Here is a 21,781-nt window from a genome sequence, read left to right as displayed (position 1 = left end):
TCATTTAGAAAGCGTGATTATAGATTTCTGTATGTCTCAGGTGGTATCTTTGGATACAAAACAAGAACTACAGGCAGAAAGATTTAGACTCGTACAAATCTTCTAAAATGAACCACCACGGCTTGTAACTTTTTACACATATTAACCTCAGTCAGTCCAAGAATGGAAGTAGAAATATTTTGTTAGAAAAAAATTTCTCCATGAAGATCCAAGAATGGAAATGCTCTTAACAGATATATTGTAGGTGGATGGTTAGACTATAAGAATTTAAATCTCATTTTAACTTACTTGATGAACTAATATTTTCTAATAATAGTGATGCATTCCAGTAAAGGCCTATTACAGTATTATACTTGGTATCAATTATCATTTGTCCATATACAGTCTTCTAGTATTTCTTAATTATTGTTTGTATAGCATTCATCTTTGTAACCAGATTATGAGCTTTAGGTTTTAAGAATTCTACTCATACATCTCAAAAGACATATGCTAAATTAATATTACTTGAGTTGAAATCTTAGCAGTCCTCTTTGATGATGCTTTAACGAACTCCCTTGTGATTTAAAAAATCGTTTGTCATTTTTCCAATGACTGCACTCTCACAATTTCACCCACCTTATGTTTCCTCAGGGAATACAAACTCTTTTAATAAAACTACTCTCTGAAAGGAAGTTGCTTTCTTCAGTATTTGATGCATTTGTGTCTTTGTCTACTGAACAATATTACAAGAGTCAATTAGCCTAAAGAGTATCATTTTTAACTGTATGTTTTTCTTAGACTTTTCAGAGTAAAGATAAGTCACTGAAGTTCAATTTTGTTTTCATTAACTCTCTTTATTGGCAAAAAACCACTGCTATGACATTAAAGATGAGACCTAGGTGTGCGGTGTATACTCCATATGGATATATACATAATAACCATGAATGCTTATGGATAATGTCTCAGCATAAAATCCTGGTCTTGTTATAAAATGATTCATGTTGATCACTACATAAAAATGTGTTGATATTTTTCCTTAAGAAATAAGCATAATTTCTGCCATATTTAAAGTTTGATTAAATGCCTACTGAACTTAATTTTATATAATTTTTTTGTGGCCCTCGATTTTCCAAAAATGATTTTATGTTTTATTTTTAGTTATAAAATTGATTCACTGAATATTATACTTTCATTTAAAACTATTAAACCATGAAGATAAATTTAAGTGTATATACATCTAAAAATCCCAAACATTTCTCTATAGATATTACCTTATCTATATTATTTTTATCTATCGATCTATCTACCGTCTATCTACTTATCTACCATCTATGTATCTATCTGTACATATAACACTATTTGAATAGGTATTTATATTTTCCTATAACTTTATTTTTTAAACAACCGTGGGAAATTGTTTCACATATTACTATAATATTATAGTGTTACTTTTCACTGATGCTGTATTGTATTCCATGTGTCTATATTACAGACTGTTTAGACATTTCTATGGATAGAATTTTAAATATTTTCCTTTTTTTTAATCTGTTGTACCTGATCCATTGAACACATCTATATTAATCATATACAATTTAGAGTAGCTGTATTTCTAATACTTTGTAGCTATTAAAAGAAATAATTGATGAGATTATATTTAACTGACATCTTTGATGAGATTTTGATTGCATTCCTTTTTAAAAAACATCCTTCAAAATACCTGATGTGTTTTATAAATTTTTTCAGTTGAAGGGACAAAAGTAAGTTTTATTGTTTAATTCACATTTTCTCTTCTGTGAATAGTTCATCTGCCTATCCAAATCTAGTTTTTTGAGGCAAGGTCTTCTGAAGTCATGAAGTTACACAGGATTGGCTTTAGTTTAGTCATCTTCCTGTCTCGGCTTCCCAGAGTGCTGAGGTTACAGGTTATTTGCTGCAACACCTGACTCGAATGAGTACATAGTTAGTAGACATATGTTTGTCCATTTAACATATTCTTTCCCAGTTTGTTATTTATCTTTAAGGCAGATTTAGTCATGTAGAAGTTTTAAAAGTAGGTGTACATGTAATTACAAACTCTATTCCATGTTACTTTGTATCTCATGCTTATGCTATATAACTTTGTTTCTGATATTTGCACTGAAAACTCTTTTGACTCCAAGAATATTAGTTCTATATTTCTTCTAAAAATTCTGTTTAGAATTTAGATATTTAAATCTTTGAAAAATAATCTTTTAAATAATACAATGAATTTATGCTTGAATTACTAATCTTTCATATTAGTATGAGATGCTATTTTTATTATTTATTAGTTCAAATTATTTTTATTATTTATGTTTTGGAATCATTTTCTGCCTGGTTTTTATACTTGTCTAAAATATATTAAAACAATATTACTTATCAGTTATTAATTTATTGCCTGTTTTCAATTTTAATAAAGTAAAATTCTTTTTATTTTCTCTTTAAAATTTTTTGACTTATATTGAGAAATTTCTCATTGGTTTAAAGGTAGTAATTAATGTGTTTTATTTTGAAAAATATTTAGCTGTTTGTTTATCTGGTGCCGTTAAAAATGAATATTGTTGCAAGATGAATTCTGCATCCCTATTTTGTGCCTTCTAATGCTTTTACTGAACTTTCTTAATGAAGCTTTCTTTTGGAAGATCTTGCAATAACAGATTTTGCTACTACTTTAAATAGATTCATTTAAAAAATACTTGCGATTTGATTCTACTACTATTTTATATAATAATTACTACTTCATAGAAAAACCAAACAATTATTTGTTTATCCTGAACAAACAAAACATTTATCTTGCATTAATTCTATTTTGTTTACCAGACTGTTCTCAGTTGGTTAAATATAATATTGGAAATGATTAATTCTAATATTTGTAGGTATGTAGTTTTAATGCATGTATTCTAATAGTATTTGCCATTTTGATGGTTTGTAAATTTAGAATATGGTTTTCTCAGGTTTCCCTTTTTCTTACTTTGAGCCCTTAACAGAAATTCTTAACAATATAAGGCTCAAATATTCACTGCTCAGAAATGGTTTATAGGTTTAGCAGAAATAACTATTAATGACTGGCATATTTATGCATGGATTAGGGATTCTTTCTCCATGCTCCGTGTGTATGAGATAGTGTGCACGTGTGTGTGTGTGTGTGTGTGTGTGTGTGTGTGTTGTATTTAGATAGTTTTTATGCAATCCAGGCAAACTTCACCTGGCAGCGGTCCTCCTGCTTCAGCTTCTGGAGCCCGCGATTGCAGGTGTGCATCATCATGGCCTTGTCTGTGCGCCTTTACTTTGCCCAATGAACATATTGTTTACTCTTCAGGAAACAAATTTGGTATTCAGTAATTTTTCCTGAAAAAAATGATTTTCCAGAGACAAAGTTATTTTGGAAAAGCTGTAAATAATAATTAAATTTATAAAGATCTTTGTATAAAATTATGTCTTCCTTTTGGCTCCTAAAATGTTTTCTTTTAATTAAATTTGCTGAAGGTTCATTTATACATTTAGTGGTGATCTGTACTAGAGCTGGCTCCTATTCCATTTATTTTCAGTCATTTACTTTCTTCTTTCCATCTTCTCTTCTTGCTCCAATAATCTTTTTATCCTCCATTTTCCCTTCTTCTTCATACTGTACCTCTTTCCATGTGGATATATGAGCATAACTTAGACCCAATAACTTCTAAAATGTTTCTCTATCCCACTTGAAAACATATTCCTAAGAAGTCTTCAGTATTAAGTATAGAGTTTCCTGTAAATAAAATATGTAAAATTTGTGGTTTCTAGAAGTGTTTTTAAAATTAAAATTGTAAGAGATTCCAAGTGAATCAAAATAATTAGGAGCTTTAGTTTAATTGTCTTCTAAATTTCATTAAATCTTGATTTTCCATTATTTTCTATTTCATTTTGTGGATTATTTACATTTGTTTCAGTGGAATAACTGCTTATCAAGTCTTTAGTTTTTAATATCTAAATATTAATTATTTTTGTATTGAAATTTAACTGAAAAGAGATTAAGCCTCAATTTAAGGTAGTTTTACTACTTCTGTAACATTCATTTTATATTCTTATAATACATACTTCATTTAGTATAAATATTGAAATAATAATGTAAGAGACATATTCATTTTATTGACAATTCTACTGGCAAACTTTCACTAAAACACATACTCAAATTTATCTGAAAATTCAAATTGACTATCAAATAGAGAAGTCATTTTTCTTTCTCCATTATACAAATGAGAAATCATTAAAATATGAAATGCAGTTTTCAATTTCTGCTTTTAAACTAGAAAAGATATGTCCTATTGTTTACAAATTCTCAAAGTGAATTAAAGCACATGGCTATTAACATTTAAAAATTTTTAATGTTTTAATGGAATGTAATGTTCATTGTCTGAAATATCTAGCATCATGTAAATTTTAGTAAGGGGCAATTTTAACTAATTTACTTATTTTTCTATTCTAAGAGCACAGGAAATCAGTTAATGTGATAATGACATTATTAAAATAGACTTCACACAGTTAAGTATTTGCAGAAGTTGAAATAATAGAATGATTTTATTTCAAGTTTTAAATATTTCAGATAACAATTAGTAACATCACAAAATCTCACATAGACTAACACTTCTTGTGAAAATGAGTTTTCTTTTTTTGTTAAAACTGTTTTGGGACATTTAATACTTGGCTTGATATACATATATCTATATACATATATAGATATATATGTATATATATTTTTTTCTGAATGTTCCTTTTAACACCTTTCTATAATATAGACATAAAATTTATTTTCCTATTTATCAGAAAGATAAACTTGTGGGGACACTCTTGACATAGGGACAAATGTGTAAAACAATAGCGTTGTTTCTGGAATGAGTATCAATTTCACAACTTTTCTTTTTAAATTAGTACATATTAGTTATGTAGAATAATGGCTTTCATTTGGTGTATACATATATACATGTAACCTACTTTGAGAAATTCCTTCCTTTTCCCTCTTTCGTTTCTATCTCCTTCCTCTGCTTATCTTTTCTTCTTCTTTTTTTTTTTTTTTTTGTCTTTTTCATTTTTATTGGTACCGGGGATCGAACTCACGACCTCCTGCTTAGAAGGCAGGTGCTTATGCCGCTGAGCTAAATCCCCAGCCCGCATCTTTTTTCTTCTTAAATAGTATTTTATTTCTGCTATTTTAAAAATATTCCACCAAATATGGAAGAAAATATGTGGTATGTTTCTTTTAGATTCTGGCTTAATTAGCTTAGCATGCTGATCATAAAGTGCACCATAAAATGTCAAAATTTCTTTCTTCTTTATCGTAGAATAATAATCCATATGTATATGTACTACATTTTCATCAGTCTGTTGGAATCTAGCCTCTTTTTATAGCTTAGTTATTATGAATAGTGGCACGATGAACATGTGTACGTAGATATCTCTACAGGATGCTGTATTTAATTCTTTGGCAATATACCAGTGAATGCCACAATTGATCATTAGTTATCTTACCTGTTGCTAGGACCCACCACTTAAAAGAATTTTAGTTCAGTTTGGAGTTTTAGGGAATTCAGTGCATGGTCGACTGGCCCCAAGGCAGGAATGTTATTGCAGAGGAACATGGCAGAACAAGATGCTTAGTTTACTGCAGATGAGAACTGTGACAGGGGAACATTGAAAGACAGCGAAGGGTCCAGGACCTCTTATTGTACCCAAGACCAGTCAGTCCCCTGTTATCTACTTGATACATCCAAAGTGTACTTTTCTAATCTGCTGGGATTTTCTTAACCCCAATCAAGTTAAAAACTCATTATTAGTCTCACATTATTTTGGGTTTTGATTTACAATTTTCTGACGGTTAAAGATGCTGAATACTTTTGTTTTACTTCTTGGCCATTGTAGTTCATTGCATGTGCAATGTTTGTTCATTTACTTGTTTGTGGATTGGAATTTTATGTGTTATCTTTGAATTCTTCACATATTATTTGTCCAAAGCATAGCTAGGGAAGATTTTTTTCTCATTCTGTATCCTGTCTCTTCACTTGTAACTACTTCTTTTTCTGTGCATTATCTTTTTAATTTGATGCAGTGTCATTTTATCAATTATTACTATGAATTTCAATGCTATAGCAATCTTGTTCAGAAAGTCTTTGCTTTGCCTGTGTGTTGAAGTGCTTCCTTGCAGCATATTTGATGCCTCAGGTCTTACATATAGGTCTTTGATATATTCTGAGCTGATTTTTGTTTATGGTGAGAGACAGGGATCTAGTTTCAATCTTTTACATAGGGACGTCCAGTTTTCCAGCACCATTTATTAAGAGCTTATGCTTTCTCCAGTGTATGACTTTAATGTTTTTGCAGTATTTGAATTTAGCACAGAATATTTGCACTGGACTATATCTTAAGACTTTTTTAGTTTTAAGTTTAGGACAGGGTCTTGTTATGTTGTTAATTTGCTCAATCTTAGTTTGAACTCATGATTGTCCTGTCTCAGCCTTGCAGAGTGCTGGGATCCAAAGTAAGTTTTTGGCAGCATCATCAAAAATCAGCTGGCTGTAGCTATATTGACACATTGTATCCTATATCTATTTTATTTCATTGATCTACCTGTTTTTTTTCATGCCAGTAATCTATTAGTCAGATTTGTCATCACTGGGATAAAATATCAGATGCCTTCAGTTTAAGAAAGGGGAGCTTTGTTTGATCTCACAGTTTCAGTGGTCTCAGTCCAAAGTCAGCTCTTCCAATGCAGAAACCACATGTAAAACGACTTGACAGATAAGAGTCATCATAATTCCAGCACATGGAGACTGAACCAGGAGGATTACTGTAAATCTGAGGTGGCTCTGAGCTACATAGTGAGTTCAAAGTCCAGTGTGAACTATCTAACAAGACTATGTCTCAAAAAAAGGAAAAAAGAAAAATACCAATAGCTTTTCCATATACTAATGATGAAAAAACAGAAATAAATCAGGATGAGAAAGAAATCAGGAAAACAATTTCATTCACAATATCTTTAAAAAACAAACCTTAGAATTAACCTATCTGAAGAACTGAAATATTCCTACAATGAAAATCACAGATACTGTGGAAAGAACTAAAATTAGTAGATGCCAAAAAGACTACCCATTTTCATGGAGCAGCAGAAGTAACATTATTAAAAGGAGTATATTGCTGAAAGGAATTCATTCAATGCAACCCTATCAAAATACCAATGAAGTTCTCTGGAGAACCAGAAGAAACAGTCCTAACATTCTTGATTCTGCTCCCTAAAATGGAGAGAAGCAAAAAGAACAACATTGGGCTTATCATTGCTTCTGTATTGATTTGCACTGCCTAGTTCTGTAACTTCACTTTGCATTCACAGAGGTGGTTGGCTCCTCATAGCTCCTATTAAGTGGTGTCATTATTTTCTGTCAGAAAGCCTGGAGCTGCATGCTGGCTCCCGTAAACTTTCCATTCTTTACTCTTTCTGGAACCTCCATTTTTTCAAGCTCCATATCCATCTACCAACAGAGATGAAAATCATGACTATGTGTTATTTTTAAAAATACTGGCGAAGTCTTCACATTTTTGGTTCAAAAGGAAATATAAACAGAAAAGACACTGAATTAACCCGAATTAGTGGGAGTGACAGCATTCACGTATGAACAAGTATGGATAACAGGCAGGACTAAATAGAAAAAATGGATTTCCTGATAAAAATAAGAAGGAGTAAATAGATATTTTGTTACTCAACTGTTTTAACTGATATTTGCAAATCGAGCAGGCAGTTCTCAAAATTTTGTATTGTCACCTTCAGAATTATATTCCCAGTGTGAGGAAAGCTGAGACCAATGCCAGATGGTCTTCAGAGAGGAGGATACATGGGGATTGGGCACAATGAGATCTGAACACAATGGTTCCAATAGAGCAGGAACTGGATATATTGACAAAATGATAAAACTGAAAAATATAATGCTAGAACATTTTAGAACCACACTAGCTGCACTATAATGGTTGATGTTAAGGGTTCACTGCTAATGAATCAAGTACTGAAAGGGATTATTTTCTAATCTCTGTTTTTCATCATCTCTTTCAAAGACTAAACAATGTTGCATAGCAGCTGGAGAAGGATGTATACGACACATCTGCTGTTTATCCTGTATTTAAAAATATAATTTGGTTGTGCTGGCATGCAAAGTAACCATTAATTTGATGAATATACACAGTTTTTGCAGATTTACTATAAAAAGATCTAGTCAAATTAGTTTTCAAGATTGTAGGTTAAGAGATAGAAAATAAATATTCACTGCTAATGGAATACATTAACATAACTGCTTGATTAAAACAGATATTTATATGATGAAATTTGACCCTGAAAGGCTGTAAAATCATACTTACTTTCTTTAGATAGATAATAATACAGATAAAATATTTAAAGAGATGCAATAATATGTATATGATTAATTTAAATATTTATCAAGCTTCATGTCATGACCCAGTTAATAGAATAGCTCTGTTTCTTATCATGTAAAACCACAGAACAATTAAAAATGCATTTCTAAGTGAAACTGATTACAAGAATATTTTGTCTTAACTAACATGTTTATCTAACAGGGGAAGGAGGAGCAAATAACAAGAGCCTTACTTAAACGAACTGACTTCCTAACCATCCCTGGACACATGATTTCTCTGTATTTTATTCACAGCTTTGCAGACAGGAAAGAGAGAATCAGAGGTGACAGTTTTCTCATAACTGTGTTATCGTTCAAAAACACTGCTTTTGTCTAACTGTGCTTTTGTTTGTACTCTGGCCTTGTATTTTTTTCTAGCATTCTGTGTTGTCTTACAAATGCTATTAGCATGTTTTTTTTTTAAACTGTAACATCTATTTTATTAATTGCAATTTTAGATTCTCTTGCTTTTAAATATTCTTTTGTTTTCTAATTGTTCCATGTCTTTGACTTTTTCCTCTTCTTTATAAACTTTCTGTATCCTATTTTTGCCTTTATCATTCTTGCAAATTATATGTTTTCCAATATTTCTTTAGTTATTATTTTAGAACTTGAAAAATTTCCTATATTTACCAAAGTTTAAAATGTGTTGGAACTTTTGCTTCATTACTAGATAGAGGATTTCTTTCTATTGCTTTTTATTTCTGATGGTTCTTGACCATTATATTTTATCCCTGTTTTTTCTGGATTGTTTTCATCACAAGTCAGACATCATATTTGAAAAATTATTTGTAGAAATAATTTGAGTAGGGCTTGGGCAGGAGAGGAGTGCCCCATGTGTGCCTGTGGTGAAGTGATGGCTGAGAGATGTCCCACAGATTAGGGCCCCCTCTACTTTTGTGGCTTCCGTCACCCTCTCAACTCCCTGCCCTAGGCAAGGAGGACTGCTTGTTGAGTGGCGTGAGCTGGGTCGCAGAGAGCTCAGAGTGGTGAGGATCACAGCCAGTGGTGGTAGTGATGGCCTCAGCAGGTGGGGAAGGTGAAAGGTAGCCATATGAAGCTCAGAGATGTAACACCACACAGTATCAAACAGCTGAAGAGGTTAAACCAGGTCATCTTTCCAGTCAGCTGTAATGACATAGGAACTAAAATATTGAATCATGTCTTAAACATCTGTAAACAAGATGGCACTTATGACAACATCTCTCTGCACGTCCACATCAGCAAAGAGTCAGAATTGACTACTACAGGAAGTCTGGCTTTGAGATTATTGAGACAAAGAACAACCACTGAAGAAACTAGAAATCTGTTGTTGCGCATGCGCTTTAGAAAAACTTCAAAGTTCCTTCTGGTTAGAATGCGGATGTGCAAAAGACAGACAACTGAACACGTTACAAATGAACTTTATTGCACTTGCTTGTCACCAAATAAAAAAAGAGGCCCAATAATTCCCTCCCCTCTTTGTTAAGCTTTCTCATCTTGTTCTCTTGTTCCTGGTTTTCCTTTGTTTCCTCTTATCCTTTGAAAGTTTTAATAATTTCAAGGACTTTTAAAGATAATCATGCATGGAATGTTTAAGTTCCCTCATTTTTGTGAGGTGGTTGGGTTGAAAGAAGATCTGTTAACTTTCAAAAGTAAGATGAATAACCTGAAAATTGTGGGTGTCGCATGATTTCAAACTTTTAAACTTTGTTTTTAAATGTCCTACTTTCTCATTGAAGGACAGAGCCTACAAATTTTGCTTATTTCAAAAAACAAAACGATTTGGGGCTGGGGATTTAGCTCAGCGGCATAAGCGCCTGCCTTGCAAGCAGGCAGTCATGAGTTCAATCCCTGGTACCGATAAAAACAAAAAAGACAAAAACAAAACAAAACAATGCAGCAGCAATTATCTTTTTCTCTGATAAACAAGTTATGAGTTTTCTCTCATAAACAAGTTTGGCGTGCTTGCGGTACTTTGGGTTTTTAAAGACTATTTGTGGGGTGCTTGTCTCTAGACATTGCCTTCACCCCACCTTTAGTCCTGCTGGGTACCCTCGGGAGTTGGATCATTGTTATTCTTGTGAGAAATGCTAAGCTTATTTAGCTTTATAAAGCAACTGATTTTTCTCTGCTTGCTGATGCTTGGTGAAGTTTGGGAAGGTAGTATTATATGTTAGTCTAGGTATTTGAGTTAAACTGCTTTTTGTTAATAATTGGAGTGATGGTCAGTAGGTTTATTTTTCATATTATTGTTATTAAAGCACTAACTTTTAGAGTGTGAGATGGTGAGATTAAATTTGTTTAATATAGAAAACACAACTTGAGATTTAGGATAGCAAGTAGTGGACAGCATTATTCAAATTGAGAAGAAAAATTCTGTTCTCTTCTACCTAATACCCATAGTTACCAGGCCACGAGGCAAATCCTTTAATACAGTTTCAGTGAGTGAGGTAATTCTAAATTGGATGCAGTCAATTCATGTGAGGTCAGAATGATGCTTAATTTGTATGCTCCAACTCTGAAGGCATGCATGAAATTTTCAAGAAAACTTCTTGGCTACTCTGAATTGACATTTTTGTCTCCTTAGCTCAGCAAGCTCCATGAGGCTTGCTACTGTCAGCTGGCTTGGAAATATTCAAATGCAAAGAGAAAAGTGGTCCCAAATGCATCTCACATCTCTCTTCTCTGAATTTCCAGTGTCTCCAAAAATCTAGGCCCTTTGCTCACAGTCCTCTTAGCTCTCTATTTCCTCCTACAAGTGTGTGTGTGTGTGTTTGTGTGTGTGTGTGTGTGTGTGTGTGTGTGTGTGTGTGTGTGCGTGTGATGTCCCCCAAAGTCTACCTGTTGAGACTTGAGGAACTTGTAGTTCTGGAGAAATGGTGGCATCTTTAAGATGCTGAGGCTGGAGGGAACTTTTGGATCCTGGGGTGTGCGCCTTTGAGGGCGTTGTGTAGAGCTAGTTTCTTACTTTTCATCTTCATTGCCTTGTAGTAGTTGAGCAGTTTTGCTCTGCTATGTTCTTCAGTGATGATTACTGCCTTTTTGCCACAGGCCTAAGAATAACGGGGCCAACTGATCACAGTCTGAAACCACTGAAACTCAGCCAAAAGAAATACCTTCTCCTTTATAAATGGATTATATCAGGAATTTGTTTTAGAGTTAGGAAACTGACTAGTAGGATGGCAATGTGCTCCCTATTTTCAATACCTATGAACTTATTTCCAAATTGCTAAGGCTGAGGTACTTGAGATGTCCTTATTCCAAATGGGTGCACAGTATTTCATTTGTGCTTGCAGTAGGGTACCCTGTGTCATTTGTTCACTCCTGATTATATCTGTGTCCTTCACCATATTCAGGGACAATGCTCATCTCTCCATAATTGCTTATCAGGACTGTTTGTCGTAATGGCTTGCACAAAATTGGTGCTCAAAAATATCTCTGAATGGAAATTTGTTTATGTGATTTGTAAATATTTTACTCTTTTGACAGCTGCCTCCTTGAACGTTTAAACCAACACTTAAAATAATGAGACTTCTTCACAGATGACCGGAGTGTTTAAAATAGGAAGCATATTACAAATTTAAATTTAGAAATGCATTTGTCATTTTATACAAATAGAGGAAAATGAGTAATGAAGTTAGGTATACTTTTAAATTAAAAATAAGCACTCACAATCATTCTGCTGAAATTGAGCAATGGTGATGAAACTATGTTGATTGGTTTTTGAATGTAAGCTTCTTTTAGAGAATGATTTTGTGGGATAATTGACTAGAATAATTATACACTGCCACTGATAAACATGCATGTATTTAGTCCTAAAATGAAGATAAAGGATTTATTCTTTCCATGTTTTTTCATGACTGAAGAGCTAGAAAGACTAATCTGAGCAACACAACCTAAGATTATTTAAATTCAAATCTGATTTGATATTTTACCACATTGTAAAAATATACACTTTGTGTGCCTGATGCACACACAGAACTTTATATGTGTATGCATATATGTGCTCATATTTTTTGCTTTCTTTTTTTTTTTTTACCTCATTTCAAAGTTATTATCTATCATTTTGAAAAGTGTATGCTGAACACAGGGAATGATTTTTTTTTTTTTTTTGCATTTTGAAAATAGTCTGAATGTAGTCTGTTTTTTATGGATACTCTCCTAGATGCTCTCCAGTTAGAATTTCCAACTGGGATTTTACTGTATAAATATACTCTCCACTCCTTATTCCAGGAACCCATTTTCTCTGAAACCTGGACTGACTCACATAAGGCTTCACTGGCAAGTACAAACAATCTTCACTCACTGACCATAATGGTCTTGGATTTTTGCTTTTTTTCAAGGTATTTATCACTTTTCGTTTGTTTTATACTTCCTGGAAGACTCACTAAGATTTCCTTGAAGATTTATCCTATGAAACGTACCAAGACATGTTTTTTAAGTAAAAGAGCCTCACTGCCCTCTTGTGCCCAGGTTCTTTTTGGATCTCTGAGGTGACTCAAGGTAAAAAGGCATAGACCTTTAACTTTCTCTCAGTCTACTTCTGGGATTGTTGTGCTCCGTGCGGACTCAGATTAGATTCATTTTAAGAACAATGTGGATATATTCCTATCGCAGATGGTTTGGATCTATCCTTATTCTGTGTTATATCTTTATAGCACTTGACATACATCTGATATTTTATAACTTAAGAGGCTGCCTTTAGTGTAATTTCACTTGTCTTTTACAGACTCTGTGAAAACTTATTCACTTTTTTTTTTGCCTAGTGCTACTTTGTCATACTCGTGAAACATTTTAAAGCCAAAATCTGAAGATTTTTCTCTTTTGAAAGAACTCACATTCTTTGTAACTAATGTTATTTTCCTCTATTTTTATTTCCAAACATTGTCACTCTGCTTAGCATTGTATTCCAAACTATAACAATTTATTTAAGTGTTGATAAACTGACCAGTGTCCTCTCATAATTCTGACATTGACTTTCGAGAATTTGAGACGTCTGCTAACATTACCATCACGAAGGGACCTGTTTTGGGCTTTACTGGGGGACTGGACCCAAGAGAATTTGAATCCAGAAACATCACTCCATGAAAGAAGATTGCTCAAACATGTTGAGCATAAAGAACTAATTATGCAGGATGCACTGTAGCTACTATTATCTACATTTAGTCAATCTTACGTTTACTGATGGACATATTATAAAATAGTACTTCTTTCTCTCACTAACTTTAGCTACCAATTAACTTGAGAGAACTGAAAGAAAAAATTCTCCTTGGTGTCTTGTCTGACTTAATTTCTCAAAATTTGGGAAAACTATCTTATGAAAATATGAATATAACTTGTACTCTAATGATCATCACTGTAACAGAAACACAGTCAATAGAACACAATGTCTATGTATTGTTTGAATTTTGTTGAAAATTAATCAGGTGTATGATCAACAATTACACAAATATTTTTAGGGCAATGTAGTTGTTTGCATAGGTTCAATACAAATTTATTATTTTTCACATGAGAATTTGATTTGACAAACCAAAATGGGCAAGTGATGGAAACTTAACAGGTGGGACCAAATTAAGGAAGAAGTCTTTGAGAATGTGCCCTTGAGGGTTATATCTTTTACCTACCACTTTCCCTTTCCTCTTTCTCCTGCTTCCTGGGTACTCGGAGATAAGCAGCCTCTTCTGCCACGTGTTTCAACCTTTATGACATTCAGCTTTAGGCCCAAAGAGAATAAACCAGGGAATGAAACCTCTGAAACTATGTGCCAAAAACAAACAAACAAGCAAAAGACTTTCCTCCTGTAAATTGTTTTCTCAGCTATTTTGTCAGAGGAACAGAGAAAAACACACAAAATCTTTATTTAAATTTGTTCACTTTTGTACATTTTTAATTCTCAATTCAAGTCTCTACGTAGCAATTTTGTGACTGGTTTAAGATACAGTACTCCTTGCATAAAACTTTACTGAAAATAAAGCCACACAAATGAACCAGGTTTTCTCATGATGATCAAAATGGCATTTTTAAAAATTTCTCTTTTCCATTCTAGAACTACATGTGCTTTGAATGTGTAAAAACCTGAGAAAGTAACTTACAGTGATGCATACTTTATAAATCTTACAATCACATTTTTTGACTTTCCATAAGACCTGCAAGAATGTAACTTTGTTCCAGATTTCTTTTTTTTTCCCCAGTAGGTAGTTTTTCTTATTTTTTCTTTTATTTTTAGATTTATACTCTGGGGCTATACTAAGTCAGTGGCCTGTTTTATATGAGGTGATATTTTGGCTTTCAGGGTTGTCATGGTTTTGACTTTGCATTCTTCCTTTTAAACTAATACGGTTAATCCGGAATGGGAATATTCTAAATTCTTGGTACTTTTACAGATAAATTAGTGTCAGGTCTTAAATCATGTTTCTGACATAAAGTAAGGACTTTGAATTTAATTTTTTAGCCAGAGAAATACAACTTACGTTTCCAAGTTGCAAAAAGTTACTCTCATTTGTGAGTTTACCTTTATAACTGGATAGGTTAAAGCTGGTAGAAAAATGCTTAGTATCAGTATAATTTAAACTGTTATAATATTTATTTATAATTTATTACTTTATAATGAATACTATTGAATTTGATAGAGTACTCCAGAAGAATAGAACATATATATATATATATATATATATACACACACACATACATATACAAGTATATAAATATATATAATGCATGCAATAAAATAAATATATATATTTACATATTCATATTTATGGGATTTATTACATTAATTTATTTAATCAAGGTTGAATTGTCCCCTGCTACCTAACTGTAGACTAGAAAACTGGAGAACCAAGTAGCTGGTAAGTCAAAGCTAAACTTCTCAAAACAATATGGACCTAGAAGCCCACTGAAAAGTTATCCTCACCAGTCTGTATTCAAAGGTTATAGCATCTAAAGTGTGATACCTAATAGCATAAAAGCAACAGGAAAAAACACTTTAAGAAGAGTGTGAGAATCTGTGTCCTAGTTTCTTGTTCATCTTGGTCTCCATATTAGATTGTGCTACCATGCTCAAGATGGCTTTTTTTCATTCAGTTCCATGACATATATGCCAGCTGTCTCTGGAAATGTCCCCACAGACAGACCTACTACTGTAATCGACTCATTTTTAAACATCTCACAGTCCAATCAAATTGATAACCAAGATTAACTATCACATAATGTTTAACTTTGAAATATTAAATATAAATTTTTTGGACAGTTTAAAAATTAACATTAAAGTATTTGTATTGAAAATGTGATGACAGAAAATTTATGCATTATTTGCTTAAGTTCTCTCCTGATCTAAAGTATGTTTTAATATTTCCCAATTACATTATTATTCCATAATAATTTCATTTTTAATGGATGACCTTCATAACATGTCCTGGAATAGATTTACATTTGGAATGTGTCCTGGAAAAGATTTACAATTGATAAATTCTAACTTGCCAGTTGAATTTAAACACATGGACAACTTTGTCACATTAGAAGCAATTTAGAGGTAACTTATTTAAACTGACATTGGGCTATGCTAAGTTGGGAGACAGGCTAAACTCCATTCCCAGGGGACCAGACATTTGATGAATTCAGTCTTTCAGAGGGCATGTAGAACTTATAATCTTTTGAGTTTCTCAGTTTTTTTCAGCATTTTATGTTTGCACTTTGTTCTTTTAACTCTTACAAACATAAAGAAGCATGTTAACCTAATCATCTTCTCCTAAATAGAAGGTCTTTCCTTAAAGTACCAAAATACAACAATAATGATTAACTCTGACCCCTTTGTTCTTATACCAGCACTATCCACCTCTCTCCTCATAAGAGTCTAACAGTCTGCCACACTAAGAATGCCTAGTAGTGGTATTTCCTAAGCCAATCGATTATTTCTTTGTAAGTGGTTGATTCATGATTATGAATTCAATGCTTGGGTCTTAGTTATGGCCACTTTGTAAATTGTTCAAGGACAGTGATGTAGTGTGGCAAAAAAGTCAACACTCATTAACTATACAAAACATCTTTATATTAAAACCTTACAGTCTCTCAATAAGGACGAGACTTCTAACTGATGGTCTGTTTTAGTGCTATATTTCAAATATATTTTAGTTCATTTTCTGTTGCTATAAAAGAATATCAGAGACTGGGTGATTTATAAGGAGAAAGGTTCACTATGACTTGTAGTTTTAGAGGCTGGGAAGTCACTAACACCTGTTTAACTTTGGTGAGGACCTCATGGCAGAAAGACAAGTGGCCATGTGTGGAATAGTGAGGAGGAAAAGAGGGACTAGATATTTCATAGCAACCCTTTCTAATCCATTTTCATCAAAAAGTAGTTCTGGTTTTTAAGAATGACATTAATCCTTCTGAGAAGCTCTACTTTCAGCTAAAGCTATCTTGGCAACAAACTTCAACATAGATTTGGCATGGAAAAACCACACTCAAACCATAATTTGTGCCCCAGAGCCAATAGTCACAAATATATTCCACGCCAATAGTCACAGAATCTTAGCCAGTGTCAACTCTTGTCCAAAATCTGAAGACTCGTTTGAGACTCAAGATGAAGTCCTTCCATCTGTGAGCCTGCAAAAGGAAATCTAATGGTCTTATTTCCAATGTACAGTGGTGGAACAAGTCATTTGTACTCCAGAAGGGGGAAGTAAGCCAATCGACAGGAATATCTAGTTCACAGCAAGTCTGAGATGCAAGAGGAAAGATACTATATATTAAAGATGCTGACTAATCTTTCACTCCTTGAGCTTGGATCCATTGAGGTGGGAATTTGGATTGCAATACTTTAGGTAACGCTATTCTCATTAATTTGTTGGGTTTAACCTAAATGGCTGGTGTCATGGGTTAGAGTTATATATGTGTTCATAGTTTTCCCAGGGAGGTATTTCATGTTTCCAAATGATACTACTGTTCTGGGGTCTTGAGGAAAATTCTTATCTCATGGCTGAGATCTTTTTTGACCACTCTCTGCTGAGAAAGGCTTTTGTTTGACTTCTTAGGAAGTTAGACATATTATTTGAATATGGGTAGAGACCATTATACTTCCACATTTCTTTTATTCTTTATGCCTTCAGAATTGACACAATATAGAGATCATTAAAATATTTCTTGTACTCTCTGGAGCAGCAGCACAAACTGTATGTGGGTTGCTTGACCCATGACCTGGATTCAGGTAGAAAATATCTAAGCCACATACAGTGAGTACAAGAGACCACCTTGTGTCATTCTTTTGAAATTATGCTGCATTCCTTGAGTGGCAAACCTGTGTAAGGTGTATTGACTTGAGAGATCTCTGATTCTGCTGAAGAAAAATTGCCTGCAAACCACAGCGAAGTATAATACAAAAATCAGATCAAGCGCTTTTGAGACGATAGAGAAGTAGAGAGAGGTGTAGACACAGAATTAGAAGAACTGACTCATTTTTGTCATAGCTGATTAACCAAGTCTTAAATCTGTGGGATTATCCATGAATAAAGGCAAGCTAGAAACTCTTATTAGTATTAGTTTCTTTTCACTGGAATAATTTTTCTTCCTTGTGTAAATTGCATTTTGGTTCTATCAACTGATTTGAATTAAGTACACCAGGTTATGTAGAATATTCCACTTGATAATCAATGAATTGTGTTATTCTCATCCACAAAATATTTTCACAGTAATACCAATATTAATGACTGATTACATAATGAATGGTTTAACAGTCAAAATAACACATACCGCTTACCATTATAATGACCTTTCTGCCATATTTGACAACAGATAAATTGCATAATCAACATTAGTCCATTGCTGGATTAGATATCTGTGAATAATTTTTTAGCAGTGTGACATAATCCAAGATGAAATTTAGGACATTTTAAAAGTTTCTTATCATATTTATTAACAAAATTTAGTACTTAGATATGTGAGACTAATTTTTTTGTGTTTAGTTGACTAGAGTAGTGGATGTCCAGATAGTGATTCATTGCTTCTATCCTTCTGCAAGGATTTTTTTTTTTGGCAGATATTGACACTTTAATCATGAAATTAAATAAAAAAGATAACACACACATAATATGAAAAACATCCCCTCAAAACTATGAGGATTTGGGTAGAACAAAAAAGAAAAAAAATGGGTAAATTATTTCTTTCTCTCTTTCACTTGTCATTTTCCCCAGCTCTAAGACTCTGGAATTCCTTCATCTTGAGATTTTGTACTGGGAAGTGAAATGCCCAACCTACTATGTCCGTAAGTTTGCATCCTCTAAAATTGAAGAATGAATTTTAGGAACAATGGAAATAAAGAGTAGAATACATTTATTGAGAGAAAGGAAGCTTCCATCTGAAGAGAGACAGAAGAGGTCCCGAGTGGGTTGCCAAGGACTCTGTCTTTACCAGGGACTATTTTAGAATAAAACCACAGGCTCAAGGTGGGGGAAGACTGGGAACTCACAAGACAGATGGGCATAAGGTGTGGCATAACTATAGTTAGCAAATAAGATCAATAGTTCAAGTAAAATTGATTAACATTAGAAACAAATGGGGAAGCGAGTCATGTAGAAAGTGAGCATTCTTACAGAGCAATGACTTTTTCCTAGGGAATGGGAACTATTTAGGGTATCAATCCCAGGACATGGATGCATTTGTATGGTCATTTGTCTTGAGGCCTGGACCACAGTAGGAGGCATCAGCTTCCCCTGGCAGCTGCCATGTGTTTGCACTGGCTCTATTAAGGATCTAGCCCTGTCTCACTGCCTATAATATTTCTAACTAGCTCAGCTGCCTGCAACAGTACTCACCAGCAATATGTCACATTCTCCATTGCTTAGGACTTTACCTTTTGACTTGGAATTAAATCATCACATTCAGTAGTCCTCAGGCTTTCAAATTTAGACTAAATTATATCACTAGCTTTCCTTGGTATTCAGATTGCAGACAGAATATTGTGAAACTTCTTGGCCTCCACAATTTGATGAGCTAATTTCCATAATAAATTTTCCAGTATATGTCCTTTTGGCTATGTTTTTCTGGAAAACCTTAATACACAGTAGACAGTATTAGATATTTTTCTAACTACTTTATCATTAGTAAATCATTCAACTATTGTAATCATGTTTTGAGGTAGGTTTTGTTCTTGATTCATGTCACCAATGAAGAGAATGGAATATGAAGAAATTCAGCACATGTCAAAGTAGCAGAGAAAACAACAAACAAACAAACAAACAAATAAAAAAAAACAAAATTCAAAGCGTCTCACTCTAGATTGCACAGACTTACTGCTATTCCATTCTGCTCTCTGTAGGGCAAATAGAATCCAGTTTCTTATGGTATGGAGTTTCTTTAAAAGTTGTGGAAATATTAATATCTAATTATTCATCTTCAGAGCTTTAAAAATATTTCCTCTATTAAACTCACATAGTAAAGAAAAGAATCAGTTCAATACTCTATTGAGTATTGTTCACAATTTACCACAGCATATTTATATATTTGGTAGATAAAGTGAGGACCTAGAATAAGTTTGTATTAGTAAAGCACTTTCATAGAGAAATAAGAACACAATAAACAAAACAAAAGATGAAACTTAAGTTGAAAAAAATCAGGTGAAGCAAATGTAGAAAATAGGGGAATAACAGGAAGTAAAATATTACTGATTTGAAATGGTTTCGGTAATAGCTACATTAGTAAAGGATGTTGGAATAAAGGCACAATATTATGCACGAATGACATTGTGCATATGTGAAATGGGCAACAGTTATTCTCTGAGCATTAATGCTGTCATTACTGTTTAATAAGTTATAAGAGAAAATACAAGAAATAAACAGCAAAAATTATTTATAATTCCAACACCATACTTGAAATAACTTTTAATGTTGTTTGGTTTGTACTCCAGAGTTCTCTTTTTGCATTTAATAAAATCTTCTTTCTTCAGTGTAAAATGTCATTGATTATAAGATGAAGCATTGATTTAATGAAATATAAACAAAGCAAAGGAAATGACTAAGAATCTAGGAACCTGTAAAACAAAATACTTATAGAAAAGAAAAAACAAGTTAAGAGAAAAAAATAAAAGAGTGGATTTCTGATAATTAGGAGGGAATATAAAGGAAAATTAGAAGAAACAATGAAGTTGGAGAAATGAAACACAATGCAGAGAAGAGAAATAAGCAGTCTTTACACATACTCTGGTTCCCAGATAGGGAGCCTGTGTTCATAGACACAAGGAAGCCCCCAGTGTTGGGAACTCCAGGGAGAAAACATAACAAAAGGGCCAGTAGCAACAGCTAAGAAAAGCCCAAAGCTATTGTACATTCCAAAAGCAGTATGAGAATCCTTCTACACAACAGAAACAGTTGGAAAAGGAATCCAGTGCATCATCTGCGATATTTCCGGAGTATTTCATCAGGCACATTTTCAGAAGACTTAGTCTCAGAAAAACTAAAAATCAATTTCACTTTAGGGTTCCCAGTGCTACCCTTCCACAGTGACTGGGTGAGTAACAACTATAGGACAGTTGCCCTGAGGGTGAGGACTAGATACACATTGCTAAGAAATTCAAGTTTAGGACAACAGGGATATAGAGCCACATCCTTTGTGGTGAGAAGCCAGGTTCAGGTGAGGCTCAGGTGAGGCTTTCAGAAGAATTTTATTCTGAAAGTGCTAGTGTTAAGTTGACAAGGGCTGGATTATGCCAGTTAACTTTAATTGTCAACCTGACTAGATGAAGAGACTCCTAAGAGGTGAATAGATGGATCATAGAGATACTACAATCCACTGATGTTAATAACTTCATGTACTATTAGGATTTAGGGTCTAGTTGGAGAATATGGGTTACTAGAGGAATGCCACTGGAGGGTATTTCTCTTGCTCCTATATTCTTCCCAGATGCCATGAAGTAAACAGCTTTGCAATATCATATGCTCAGCTGATCACAGAAGATAACTCTGCTGGTCCTGAATCAAGGCAGGCAGCTTCCTGATGTGTTGGTTTAAAGCAGGAGCCTAAAGAGATGTCTTTCTATGATCTGTTGGGCATTTCAAAACTTGGGTAGTGAAATGATAAATTCATTAGAAAGAAACAGCTTGAAGCCACCATTCCCCACTGTGAGAAGCTGTGAGCATGGCAGGCTATGGTCCAGGAAGGGAATCACTGGCGTTTACTGGAACCTGTGCCATGCTGGGACCTGAAGTGCCAGGAAACCAAACAACCCCTCCCTCCCCTGGTGAGTGGCTGTGAGCATGGCTGTATGTGGTGGCCTAGGACAGGAGCCACTGGCATTTGCTGGGACCCACACCATGCTGGACCTGGAGTGCTGGAAAACCAAGCAACCCCTCCCCCCATGGTGAGCAGCTGTGAGTGTAGCAGGCTGT

The 21,781-nt window shown here is 33.7% G+C and overlaps 1 non-coding gene and 1 pseudogene across 1 annotated transcript; both read left to right on the top strand.

Moving 5' to 3' along the window:
* LOC111753443 (N-alpha-acetyltransferase 50-like) overlaps window positions 1-9,809 on the top strand; it is a 49,357-nt pseudogene extending 39,548 nt beyond the window's left edge.
* Window positions 9,810-21,358: 11,549 nt separating this feature from the next.
* On the top strand, window positions 21,359-21,494 carry LOC111753481 (small nucleolar RNA SNORA2/SNORA34 family). The gene has a single exon (XR_002788271.2). It is a non-coding gene; the product is annotated as a small nucleolar RNA SNORA2/SNORA34 family (small nucleolar RNA).
* Window positions 21,495-21,781: the final 287 nt, after the last annotated feature.

Source organism: Cavia porcellus, unplaced genomic scaffold, assembly GCF_034190915.1.
Source record: "Cavia porcellus strain 051 isolate PalLab524CR breed Dunkin Hartley unplaced genomic scaffold, mCavPor4.1 scaffold_5, whole genome shotgun sequence".
NCBI lineage: Eukaryota > Metazoa > Chordata > Mammalia > Rodentia > Caviidae > Cavia > Cavia porcellus.
Note: the sequence above shows the minus strand (reverse complement) of the source record. Positions and strands in the feature narration are given on the sequence as shown.